At 36.3% G+C, this 12,804-nt stretch overlaps 1 protein-coding gene across 5 annotated transcripts in view; it reads left to right on the top strand.

Annotated features, from left to right (window-relative positions):
* The first annotated feature begins 1,637 nt into the window (after window positions 1–1,637).
* BMPR1B (bone morphogenetic protein receptor type 1B) overlaps window positions 1,638–12,804 on the top strand; it is a 157,933-nt gene continuing 146,766 nt past the window's right edge. For all 5 annotated transcript variants that reach the window (XM_035004480.1, XM_035004482.1, XM_035004481.1 and 2 more), the window contains exon 1: window positions 1,638–2,050. The gene's annotated coding sequence lies outside the window, so the exon portion shown is untranslated. The remainder of the gene's footprint in view (window positions 2,051–12,804) is intronic.

Raw genomic sequence — 12,804 nt, 5'->3', positions numbered from 1 at the left:
AAATATTAATTATTGAATGCAACAAAGATGGATTTCAATTGTTAGAAAGTTAATTCTTGTGCATAACTTTTTTGGGGAAGTCAAATTGTAAAAGGCTATTTTTGCTTTATGCTAGTTAATTTTCTGGCTGTAATATTTGCTCTTACTCTGGTAAGGTTTTCAATAAAATTTCACATGAAGATAGGATTTTGAACATAAAACTGAGTTTAATGATCACTCTTGTAATAGAAGGAGCACAGATTGTGAGCAGTAAGGCAGACTCTAGGTTTGGCTCTGCTGCAAACTTGCCATGTAACCATGGATAAGTTAACCAGCCTGGGGGGTCGGTTTTCTTATCTGTAAAATGATAAGTGACCACATTATTTCTAAGGTTTTCTTTACTCTTGATTTACTTTCAAGAGACAAACTTTCAGGGTGCCTGGGTGGCTCAGTTGGTTAAGCGACTGCCTTCGGCTCAGGTCATGATCCTGGAGTCCGGGGATCGAGTCCCGCATCAGGCTCCCTGCTCGGCGAGGAGCCTGCTTCTCCCTCTGACCCTCCCCCCTCTCATGTGCTCTCTCTCATTCTCTCTCAAATAAATAAATAAAATCTTAAAAAAAAAAAATGAGGATAGGGCTTGTGAATGCTAAGAGTTTGGTTATAGAGCCCTTTCCACTGTTTAAGGAAGTTTGTGTTTTTTAATCAGTGGTTTGAGTTTTATTAAAATAGTCATAAAAGGGGGCCTGGGTGGCTCAGTCATTAAGCGTCTGCCTTCGGCTCAGGTCATGATCCCAGGGTCCTGGGATCGAGCCCCGCATTGGGCTCCCTGCTCAGCAGGGAGCCTGCTTCTCCCTCTCCCGCTCCCCCCTCTTGTGCTCTTTCTCTCTCTCACTCTCTCTCTCAAATAAGTAAATAAAATCTTTAAAAAAAAACAAAGAGAGACAAACTTTCAGTAAAGCAAACATATAATTATTCTAGGGAAGAAGAATAGAAAATACGGACTTGATTTATTTTCTAATCATTCGTACTATGGACATTATGTGTGGTATATATAGATAATGCTGATCTTGTACATATCACCTGCAAACTACATAGCATCATGGCTTAGATATTATCCGTAAACTAAAAAAATAAACTAAAATAATTCAAATTGTCATGATTGAAAATTTAGAATTAGTTAATATAATATGTTGAGTCATATAATTTTCAGATTATATTTTAGCCTCTTTCAACAAATATATGATTTGATCTGATTAATATACTTTTCAGTGCATTTCTGTCATTCTGGAGATGAACTTACCTGTGTTGCAACGTTTCTTTGCGACCAATTACTCAGTTACTACAGCCTTACTCAAAGAGAAGCAAAATTAAAAAGCAGTTATAAAAATGCTTGCCTCTGTGTTTTGGTCATTCATAATACATAGTAATTCACTTTTACAAAGCTTGATTGAATGATATTTAGGTCTAACCTTTATAAAGGGCTTGAGGTGATGTTGTTTGGCTGAAACAAAGGCAAATATTTCCTTTCTTGTCTTTCACTTCACCCAATCCCCCCACCCCCTTTTCTTCACCTGCTTGAGAAAAGCTATTTCTTCAGACAAACCTCATAATTGCCCTTCTGTGCCTGACTTGGGCCTCAGGAAAAGCCCATAGCATCTGTAAAGCTGGCAGCAAAATGGTATTTCCAGGCAGGCACAGGGTTGCTCGGTAGTGAGCCAATCCACAGCTTTGTCTGAGCAGCTGAGAACTTTGCCGGAGTATTACCACGGTGTTCAGTAACACAGACCTGTGCCATGAGCAGCTAAAGCACTGAGCAAGTGTCAGGGCCAATATTTATAGACCACTACGTAGCTGCCTTGCAGAGAGAGAGAAAACGGGAGAGAAACACGCACACAGAGGGCAAGGAAAGACAGACTACAGTGGGGAGAACAGTGGTTTTCAATATTTTTGCTTAAAAAATTCTTTTTCACTGTCAGGTTCAAACTTCTGCTGAATCATCATCATTCACCGCTGAGCTATGACAAGAGAGGAAACAAAAAGTTAAACGAGCCAGCCTGCCATAAGTGAGAAGGTAAGGAATGAGCCAGTTCAGTCTTGCTTTTCCTCGTAAACTCCCTGTCCCTGTTGGCTGCTTTGCATCAGTGAGCAAAGTTCTGTGTGGCATGTTAAAGCTAGCAAGGAGGGGCTGCTTGATGTTTAAGAATGTTCTTGGTGGCCATGTAGTGCTGAGTACTGCTCTCGAGAATGCTGTGTCCATTCAGGATACACTGAAATACGGGGTTAGGGGGGTGAGGGGGGTGGGAAAGGTGCTCTACCACTGACTTCATGTTGTGTCCCATCAGCAAGTTTCTGTTTCTTCATTCTGTCAAACTTGAAGTCTTCCGATGGGTAAATTCCTGTTTGCTTTCATATCAGGATTAAAGCAGGACCATATTACTGAGTTTACAGTCATGAGTGGTCCAGAATTGGAATAGGAGAAAAGTTCAGATGAGCGTGTGAAGACGTAGTAGGCTTGTCAGTGTAGATGCTGTGAATGTGAGCGACGCGGGTTCTTTTTAAAAGCAAGCCCGCCTGGGTGGCTCAGTCGTTAAGCGTCTGCCTTTGGCTCAGGTCATGATCCCAGGGTCCTGGGTCGAGCCCCACATCGGGCTCCCTGCTCAGCGGGAATCCTGCTTCTCCGTCTCGCTCTGCCTCTCCCATACGCTTGTTCTCTCTCTCAATAAAAAATCTTAAAAAAAATAAAAAAATAAAAGCAAGCCCACGTCCCTTTGACAGTGCATGAAAGTGAATCAAGGACTAGCTTTGGGAACAGAGAGAACAGGGAGTGGTGAGAAGTGAGAACAGTCTTCAGAGTCCAAGATGCAAATCAAGTGTCAGGGAGAGTTGATCTGTCCAAGCGACATGCTAGTTGGTTCTTTACAAAAAACGATTCCCTACTAAAGTCATTAAATGAACATGTCTTGCTGCACGCTGGTAGTTTGTTTTCCTTTCGTCACATTTAGCACGTTGATACGTTTCTCTGCATGTTCACCATGCTGTGGGATGTTCATTTGTCATTGTTTTGTATATCCCAGGTTAACATCAAAAGCAGTGGTGCTGAAGAGGACAGAAAGAGATTGTTTTCCATTATTTTCTGATTTAGAACACCCACACAATTTATAAACTACTATGGTTTATGTCTACTACACGTGGCATGGAAAGTAAATAACGTTGCTTTGCTGGAAGTACGGCATTAACTAGGTGACATTTACCTACTGACACAGTGAAAGCTTCCCCTGTTGTTAGTTTTTAAATTGTAGCACTATAAGCGTTAGCATGATATGTAACATTTTTAGGTTGGGTTACAGATGCTGATTATAGTTCCAAAGGGTTTTCTGTGTCACATGTTTAAGTTAAAAACAATGATAATACTAAATTTTCTTGCAGAGCTTAAAGAGTAGGACAAAAGAGATACAAGGAAAAGCTAATACTCTGGCACAGATTTTGTGTTAGGGGTAGTATTCAGGCACCATCTCATCTAAAATAGAATAAACCACATCCAAAACAGCAGGTGGAATAGTTCTAAATGTAAAGTAAATATCTTAAGATGAGGCCAATCATTATAGAATATCACTTTTTATTGAATCTCATATAATTTCCCAAATAATGCAAAGTGTTTCAAAATCAGTTCTATTAATTCAGGAATGCTTTAAAGGCAATCTCACATCTAAATTTAAACTGTATTTTAACATTCATTTAATGCTTGTTTTAGCCTCTGAATCAAGCTTTTTCTTTGTCCTTTTCAAGTTCTGCTTACCAGTTTCTTAATGGGTTTGATTTAGATTTTGGACAACAATATGTTTATTTTGAAAATGCAACTGTGATTGATCTAGAATGGGCATTTCTCAATTAAATTTTTCTTTGCTACTGCCTTTGGGTAATTATAATCAAGATTACAATTTCAGTTCTTTACTCAGTGTCTTTTATTTTTCACTTTATATGTTGCATATGTACATGATAATTACTTTCTTACACTTTTTTTTACTGATTTTATTTTTATTCCTTTTGGTATCTTGTTTCTGAAATACCCTGTGGAAACTTTGGGCAGAAAGCAGGCCAAATAAAGTTAGCACAATAAAAAGAAACTAAAGAAAGTTGTCTCTTTAAACAAGAAAGCAAAGAGAAAATTGTGACATTGGTTGACAATGTCTAAAATGGAATGTATTTTGGTTGAAGGCTGGTTGAGCATTTTAAGACTTGAGATACCTTCTCAACATTGTTTTTGGCTTTAATATCAATCCTGATGGTGGTTATTTATCATATTTATAAACAGCTTTTATATATGTGTTTTATATATAGGCATATTATAAAGAAAGAATATAAGACCTTTTGTATCATGTATTAACTGTCTATTGAAGTAAGATGAATGAATTTAGCTTGAAATACTAATATTAACCTTGTATACTATCAGTCCCTTTGCTACATGACCCTTAGAAGGATCAGTCTCCCACCCCACTGAACACTTTGCTTTGCTGCTAAAGCGCTCTCATTCCTGGCTCTCTATTGCTCATAGATAAAGGTCAGTCTTCTTGGCACAGTGAGTTTCTTCTTGACTGAGCTGCTACTTTGGTTCTGTATTGGTCTTCTGCTATCCTTCTGGGTTGTTTTCCATACCACTCTTGCTTACCCATGAGAGTATTTCCCCTCACTCTGTTTCTTGCTCCAGCAATATTGAACATCTTGTATTTCTCAAAACAATCTGTACTGTTTTAGTCCTTTCTGGAGTTGTTTATGTTGTTTCTATCTTGAAAATCTTCTTTTTGATCTTTGCCTTTCAGCCTCAGTGAAGGCATCCCTTTCAGGCACCGTGCTGGTCCACTGTCAGCTTCTTTGGTTTGGCCTCCAGTATAGACCTCTGTCCGGGCACTTTGCAAAGTCTTATATAATGTTTTGTGCTTCTTTATCCACATGAAGTTGTAAGCTACTTGTTGCCAGGTTTTAAATTTATTCTTTGATGTTCCTCCAAGACCTAGCAGTCAATAGATACTCAAGAACTTGAACTAGAGAAAAACTTTATTATATTTATTTGAAACTCACTTTTCTTTATAGACTTTTTATTTTAATATATTCCACAACTTTGATTAATTGCATTGAAGGAAAGCCCCTCAAGTAAATGGTAAAGGTGTTTGAAAGACTAGCAATGTTTTAAAAAGTTATTTTGTTTCTCTTACTACCACCAATCACGGTAGTGTGTATGGGTGTTTATCCATGCAAGTAGATATCTATTGAACCCCTAAAGTTATATTTGAATAATAAAGTTCAAAATTATATTGGTTAGCATGTACAAATTCAGGATATATAGCTCAAAAATGTTGTTTGATGAAATCTATCAACAAAATCAGCTAGTTGCTGCTCTCACATGGACTCCTATGACAAATTAAATGATGCCCTAGCAAACTGAAGACAGTGTTACAACTTTCAAAAGGCCCAGAGAGAATATTTGGAGAGACTGGGTCCATCTTCCTGTATCCTAGAAAATTACAGAGTGGAATGGCTCCCAATGTGCCTGATGAAGTTATACTTCCAATGTTATCTTTTGTTATAGAGATAGTTAGTGATTTAAGGAAATAATAGAAAATCATGGCTTAAAAATTTTCAAACCTGAAGGGTGATATTCCATTTCAGTCAGAAGAATTTGCTCCTCAAAACAGAAATGTTGAAAGAAGAGGATGTCAGTGTTTAAAAAAGTAGTTGCGAAATAGTCGTTGTTTCTTTTACTTTTCGTACTTAACAAAAATAAGATTTATTTTGTCTTTGTGTTTTATTTCCCCACCATACATGGCATGCTTACTTTGTATATGAAATATTTTGTGTATCAGAAACAAGTATAAAGCTTTATGCACAACTTAGAGTAATTCACAACTTTTCTTATTTTGATTTTTACTTCTTAGTATATGCAACTAGCAGTTTCCACTACTGTGGAAATCTTATAAGCCTCTTTCACACATCGACTATGACTCTTTTGTTTGTTTAACCTTGAATTGTATCTGTCTTAGGAATGAAAATAAGATTGATATTTTCATAAGAACATTTGGAAGACTTTTAATTGTTTGAAATGGACCATAATTCAATCTGGAATTTCTCTTCAGATATGTTTTGCCCACATACCTATCCTGTAGTTAAACAGTTATGGGAGAAGGTGTCTCAGGGGTTATGATTATGAATTATATGTCTCACTGGTATATCAAATAATATTATAAAACTGAAAGAGAGAGTGTGTGTGTGTGTGTGTGTGTGTGTGTGTGTGTGTGTTGTTTTTCTGGTCGTGGACACAGAAATGGACTTAGTTCCCATTAACCAGTGATGAGAGAAACCCAAGCTTGCCTCAATATTAAAAGATTATGGCAGGGCGCCTGGGTGGCTCAGTTGGTTAAGCGACTGCCTTCGGCTCAGGTCATGATCCTGGAGTCCCAGGATCGAGTCCCGCATCGGGCTCCCTGCTCAGCAGGGAGTCTGCTTCTCCCTCTGACCCTCCCCTCTCTCATGCTCTCTCTCTCTCATTCTCTCTCTCATATAAATAAATAAAATCTTAAAAAAAAAAGATTATGGCAAAACAAGCCAATAGAAGCAAAAAATACCCCACCCCATCAAAGAGATCGAACAAGTTTGTGGTTGGAGTAAGGCATAAAGGATTTTGCCAGTATACTAAAGTCTTATTTTATTATTATTAGCAGCTTACCTTTCCAGTCAGTTTTTCTTTAGCTATGCATGGCATAGAATTCATAGAACAGGAGAGCAGAAGAATAAATTAATCATGGAAGTTGAACCTTAAAGCTCTTCTACTTTACCTATTTCATTTTATAGATATGGGTGAATGTGGTACAATGAGTAACCACATTTGTAACTTGTCAAACATCAGCTTTTAAAGTGGCTAGTTGAGATTTTGATTAAAAAGAGAAAAAAGAAATGTGCAATTATAAGGCCAGTATTTTATCACTGTGGCTCTTCCAGTCTGCTTGTAATTGCTTTTTTTTTATTCTGTGTATTTCATCTAAAGCCGAAGTTGTCATATCTCTGTGTTTTGTATTGTATTAGACTCCTTTGCATTATTGCATAACTACTGAAAATTAAAGCTAATAATTTTTGGTGGGATATAGTACTTTCCCACTCATAACCATAGCTTATATATATGTGTGTATGTGTGTGTGTGTTTGTGTATTTTATTATTATTATTTTAAAGATCTTTATTTATTTGAGAGAGAGATAGAGCATGAGCGGGGTCGAGGGGCAGAGGGGGAAGGAGGAGCAGACTACCCGCTGAGCAGGGAGCCTGACGCAGGACTCTACCCCAGGACCCTGGGATCATGACCTGAGCCGAAGGCAGGTGCGTAACTGACTGAGCCACCCAGACGCCCTGTATTTTAAATGACATATCTTTTCTAGCTTTCCTGATTTCCCCCATTGTCTTTGGTTGTACTACTAGATTTAAGCCCCATAACTATTCTCCTTTTCAATACAACATGGCAGATAATCCTGAAGCAAAAGACAGAAATTGCAAAAACAAATTTTTATACTTTGACTATATCTAAATGATTCTAATAGGAAATATTAGAAATTTTGTTTTATAATTTGTTTTTAAGTTATTTGTTCTAAATTACAGTTGGAATAATTTTGATTAAAACAAAAGAACGAGGGGTGCCTGAGTGGCTCAATCAGTTAAGTGTTGGACTCTTGATTTAGGCTCAGTTCCTGATCTCAGGGTCAGGAGACCCAGCCCTGCTTAAGATTCTCTTTCTCCCTCTCCCTTTGCCCCGCCCCCCAACAAACACAAACAAAACCAACAAACGAACCCCAAAAGAACCAGACATGATTTCCCACATTACATTTTTAAAAATAGATACAATTAAAGGGGCAGGGTGGGGCAAACAAGCTGTTTTGTTCACCTCATCTTCCAGTAAGACTTTGCTTCTCTATTCCTGTCCCCTGCACTTCCAAAGAAATTGGGGTCTTTGGGCCATTCCATTCTTATTAATATTAAGGTCTCTGGAAAAAATCACTTATGTACTTAAGGAAGAAAGAGTTCTTGAACAAATGGTTGAAGGTTGTTCCAATCCTCAGCCTATGATTTCTCTTTTCACCTCCTTCATAGCAAAATGAAAGTTACCATCTTTACCCACCTTCCCAATCTGAAAAAAGTGTGATGAACTCTTAGTGAACATTTTCCCATGGATTGATACTTTGTACTTCAAATATATATTATGTATCTTTTCAAACTCTTGCCTGCTAAGAGATTTATAATTTTAAAATCTTTTCTAAAATGAAAAGGTGATATTTTAATTTTGTTTTTAATTATTAGTGAACTTGAATCTGAAGAAATTATGCATTATTAACATTTTATTCTTTATCATTGCTCTATTTGTATACTTATTCTTTTTTTCAGAGGCTGTATTTCTCTTACTGGTTTAGAAGAGTTCTTTTTTTTGAAAAAGAATCAAAAGATCTTTATCCTTTAAAGTTCTATTAGTTCTGTTCTCATAAGCTTTTGTTACTTTTTGATTTTTCTTTTATATGTTTTGAAACATAAGCATGTATTGAAATCTCTTTATTAAATCTAGTCAATATTTTCTCCATCTCCTTTGAAACTTAGAAAACTCTTTTCTATCCAGAAATAGGAAAAATATTTTTCTAGATTTTATGGTTTAATATTTTTAACTATTAATGCTATGATACGCAAGGACTTTATTAAACAAGTACTTCAGTTTTTTTTGTTGAATCATTATTCCCCTTTCCCACTTTTTGTGAAGTCATCTTTATCTTATACTTTTGTGTACAAGTTTAAATCTTCGTATTACCTCTTAATTTATATTACATTTGAAATTTTATCTCTATGGAACAAAAATGTTTTAAAAAAATTTTTTTATTTGAGTATAGTTGATGCACAATGTTACATAAGTTTCCAGTATATATAGTGATTCAGCTTCTCTGTGGTTTTGTTATACTCACCAGAAGTGTAGCTACCATCCGTCACCATACAACGCTATTACAATATCATTGACTATGTTCCTTACGCTGTGCCTTTTATCTTTTATTCCTGTGACATACTCATTCCGTGACTGACTCATTCCGTAACAGGAAGCCTGTATCCTTCACTCCCCTTCACCCATTTTGCCCATCCCTCAACCCCCATTCCCTCTGGCAGCCACTGGTTTGTTCTCTATATTTTATAGGTCTGATTCTTTTTGTTTGCTTACTCATTTGTTTTTTAGATTCCACATATGAGTGAAATCATATGGTTTTGCCTTTCTCAGTGTGAGAAAGTATGCTAATTATTCACTTAGCATAATAAAGGCCCTCTAGGTCTATCCACAGCATCTTGTAAATGGCAAGATCTCATCTTTTTTTATGGCTGCATTATAACCGTGTGTGTATGTGTGTGTGTGTGTGTGTGTGTACATACATACCACATCTTCCTTTAACATTTGTCTATCAATGAACACTTAGGTTGCTTCCATATCTTGGCTATTTTATTTATTTTAAATTTTTATTTTTATTTCAGTATGGTTAACATACAGTGTTATCTTAGTTTCAGGTGTAAAATATAGTGATTCAACAATTCTATACATTGCTAATTGCTTATCAAGATAAGTGTACTCTTTTTACTCTCTGTCTCTCTTTTTTTTTTGAGAGAAATAGAGCACAAGCGGGGGTAGTGGGGGGCAGAGGGAGAGAGAGAGAATCTTAAGCAGGCTCGATGTCCAGTGTGAAGCCCAATGCAGGGCTCAATCTCATGACCCTGAGATCATGACCTGAGCTGAAATCAAGAGTCAGATGCTTAACCGATTGAGCCACCCAGGAGCCCCAAGATAGGTGTACTCTTAATCCCCTTCACCTATTTCACCCATCTCCTAATCAACCTCTTCTCTGGTAATCATCAGTTTGTTCTCTATAGTTAAGTGTCTGGTTTTTTTTGGTTTGTCTCTCTTTTTCTTTTGTTCTTCTGTTTTGTTTCTTAAATTCAATATATGAGTGAAATCATATGGTATTTGTATTTCTCTGGCTTATTTTGCTTAGTGTTATACTCTGTAGATCCATCCGTTTTGTTGCAAATGGTAAGATTTCATTCTTTTTTATGGCTGAGTAATATTCCGTTGTATGTATTTGTGTAATGTGTATGTGTGTGTATGTATACATACATACGTACATACACACACACACACTACCTCCTCTTTATCCATTCATTTATCAATGAACATTGGGCTGCTTTAAAAAATTAGCTATTGTAAATAATACTGCAATAAACATAGGGATGCATATATCTTTTTAAAGTAGTGTTTTTGTCTTCTTTGGATAAATACTCAATAATGAAATTACTGATCATATTGTTTTTAATTTCTGAGGCACCTCCATACAGTTTTCCATGGTGGCTGTACCAGTTTGCATTCCTGTGGGTTCCTTTTTCTCCACATCCTTGCCCACAATGGTTATTTCTTGTCTTTTTTATTTTAGCTATTCTGACAGGTGGAAGGTAATGTCTCATTGTGGTTTTGATATGCATTTCCCTGATGATGAGTGCTATTGAGCATCTCTTCATGTGTTTCTGTTGGTCATCTGTATGTCTTCTTTGGAGAAATATCTCTTCATGTCTTCTGCCCATTTTTAATTGGATTATATGTGGTTTTTTGGTGTTAAGTTCTTTATATATTTTAAATACTAACCCTTTATATTTTGACTACTTTAAATAATGCTGCAGTAAACATACAGAAGCATATATCTTCGCAAATTAGTCTTTCTGTTTTCTTTCAGTAAATATCTAGTATTAGAATTATTGGGGCATATGGTATTTTTATTTTTAATTTTCTGAGGAACCTCCATACTGTTTTCCATAGTGCCTGCACCAATTTACATCCCCACCAATATTGCATGAGGATTCCTTTTGTTAAATGTGATTTAAGCATTGGAACATGTTAGAATGTTGTTGGATTTAAGTTGCACACCTCCTGAAATTATTGTAGACAAGAGGCTTTGAGTATATTACTTATATTAAAGCAGACCTAATAAGAATATGATTCTGTGTGAGAAATTATGCATTAATAATAGTTACCACTTTTTATCAAGGGTTTCTAGATATATTTCTGGCATTCTACCAAGAAATTTAACTAATATAATTTCATTTAATCCTTTTAACATACCTGTGAATGACTTATTCTGATTTCCCTTTTTAGGATAAAGAAACTGAGACCCCAAAATATAAAGTAGCTTGATTAACCTCACCTAGCTAATAAGTGATAGGGTCATGATTTAAAATTAGCTCTGGCCAAAGTCCATCTTTTAAGAAAGCATTGTCAATTAGAGAAATTATGCTTTTTGCCATAAGTGGTAATTGATGTGAGTCTATAAGGGTCAGATACTAGGAACCTTCCCAACTTGCATCCACTTGTGGAAAAATGAGCTCAGGAACAATGATTTTCAAAATATAGAGACAAGTCAATAAAATCAGTGATATGAGGAGCCTTTTATTATTTGGGATTAGCATTGAAGATACCAAAATCGTAGGGTGGACAAAAATAATCCTATATTTTTATTTTTTATTATTTTTTAATTTTTATTATTTTTTATTATTATGTTAATCACCGTACATTACATCATTAGTTTTTTTTTTTTTAAGATTTTATTTATTTGACCGAGAGAGACACAGCAAGAGAGGGAACACAAGCAGGGCGAGCGGGAGAGGGAGAAGCAGGCTTCCTGCCCAGAGCAGGGAGCCCTATGTGGGGCTCGATCCCAGGACCCTGGGACCATGACCTGAGCCGAAGGCAGACACTTAATGACTGAGCCACCCAGGCACCCCACATCATTAGTTTTTGATGTAGTTTTCCATGATTCATTGTTTGCGTATAACACATCATCAAGATGAAAAGCTTCTGCACAGCAAAAGAAACAGTCAACAAAACCAAAAGACAACCGACAGAATGGGAGAAGATATTTGCAAATGACATATCAGATAAAGGGCTAGTATCCAAAATCTATAAAGAACTTCTTAAACTCAACACGCAAAGAACAAATGATCCAATCAAGAAATGGGCAGAAGACATGAATCCTATATTTTTAAATCAGTTCAGAAACAGCTAAAAAAGTCTTTTAACGTCTTCAAATTTTAGTGCTTCTATTGTTATCATTTTCTCCCATTGCAAGCCAATTTATACTTCAGCTCTCCCTCCTATGCATAAGACACAGCACCATTCCCTCCCTCACATACCTGCTCATGACCTTAGCAGGAAAACTGACAAGGACCTGCCAGTTCAGCAGGAAGTGACTGTTCCATCTGGGTTCTTGTTTCTTAAACTGTAAGTTTCATTCAGGGGAGAAATGAGCCTACTGAACTGGTATCTTTTGCTATCATCTCTATTTTAAGTTACTCGGTTAGGAGACCCACAGATGTTGCTGTGGTATAAAACTTTTGTATTTAAAACAGGAAAAGAAATTCTAGATATTTTGACATCATTAGAACTTAGTACTTGTACCCTAAATGGTTACCTGAAATGATGTAAAAGAGGATAGCTTAATTTGCTATGGATGGACATGCCTCATAAATACAGTGTGTGTTTGAATATGTATGTGTGTGTCAATCCAAATATAAAAATTTATACCAAGACATCATTTATTTACTATCTGAATTGTTTGTTATACATTTGGCCGCCATGAAGTAACTTGTTTTGCTTTCCTCTTTAAGTCAAGGCAAACAATTTTGCCTAAAGATAATATAGGATTTTTTTCTTGCCTTGGGTCACTCTGCCCTTTGTTGATACATTGGTATGACTGTGACGGTAAGATTTACACTAAAGTCCA

Source organism: Mirounga leonina, unplaced genomic scaffold (assembly GCF_011800145.1).
Source record: "Mirounga leonina isolate KUSES-001 unplaced genomic scaffold, KU_Mleo_1.0 Mir_129, whole genome shotgun sequence".
Lineage (NCBI taxonomy): Eukaryota > Metazoa > Chordata > Mammalia > Carnivora > Phocidae > Mirounga > Mirounga leonina.
The sequence above is the reverse complement of the archived record's forward strand: the minus strand, read 5'-3'. Positions and strand labels throughout refer to the sequence as shown.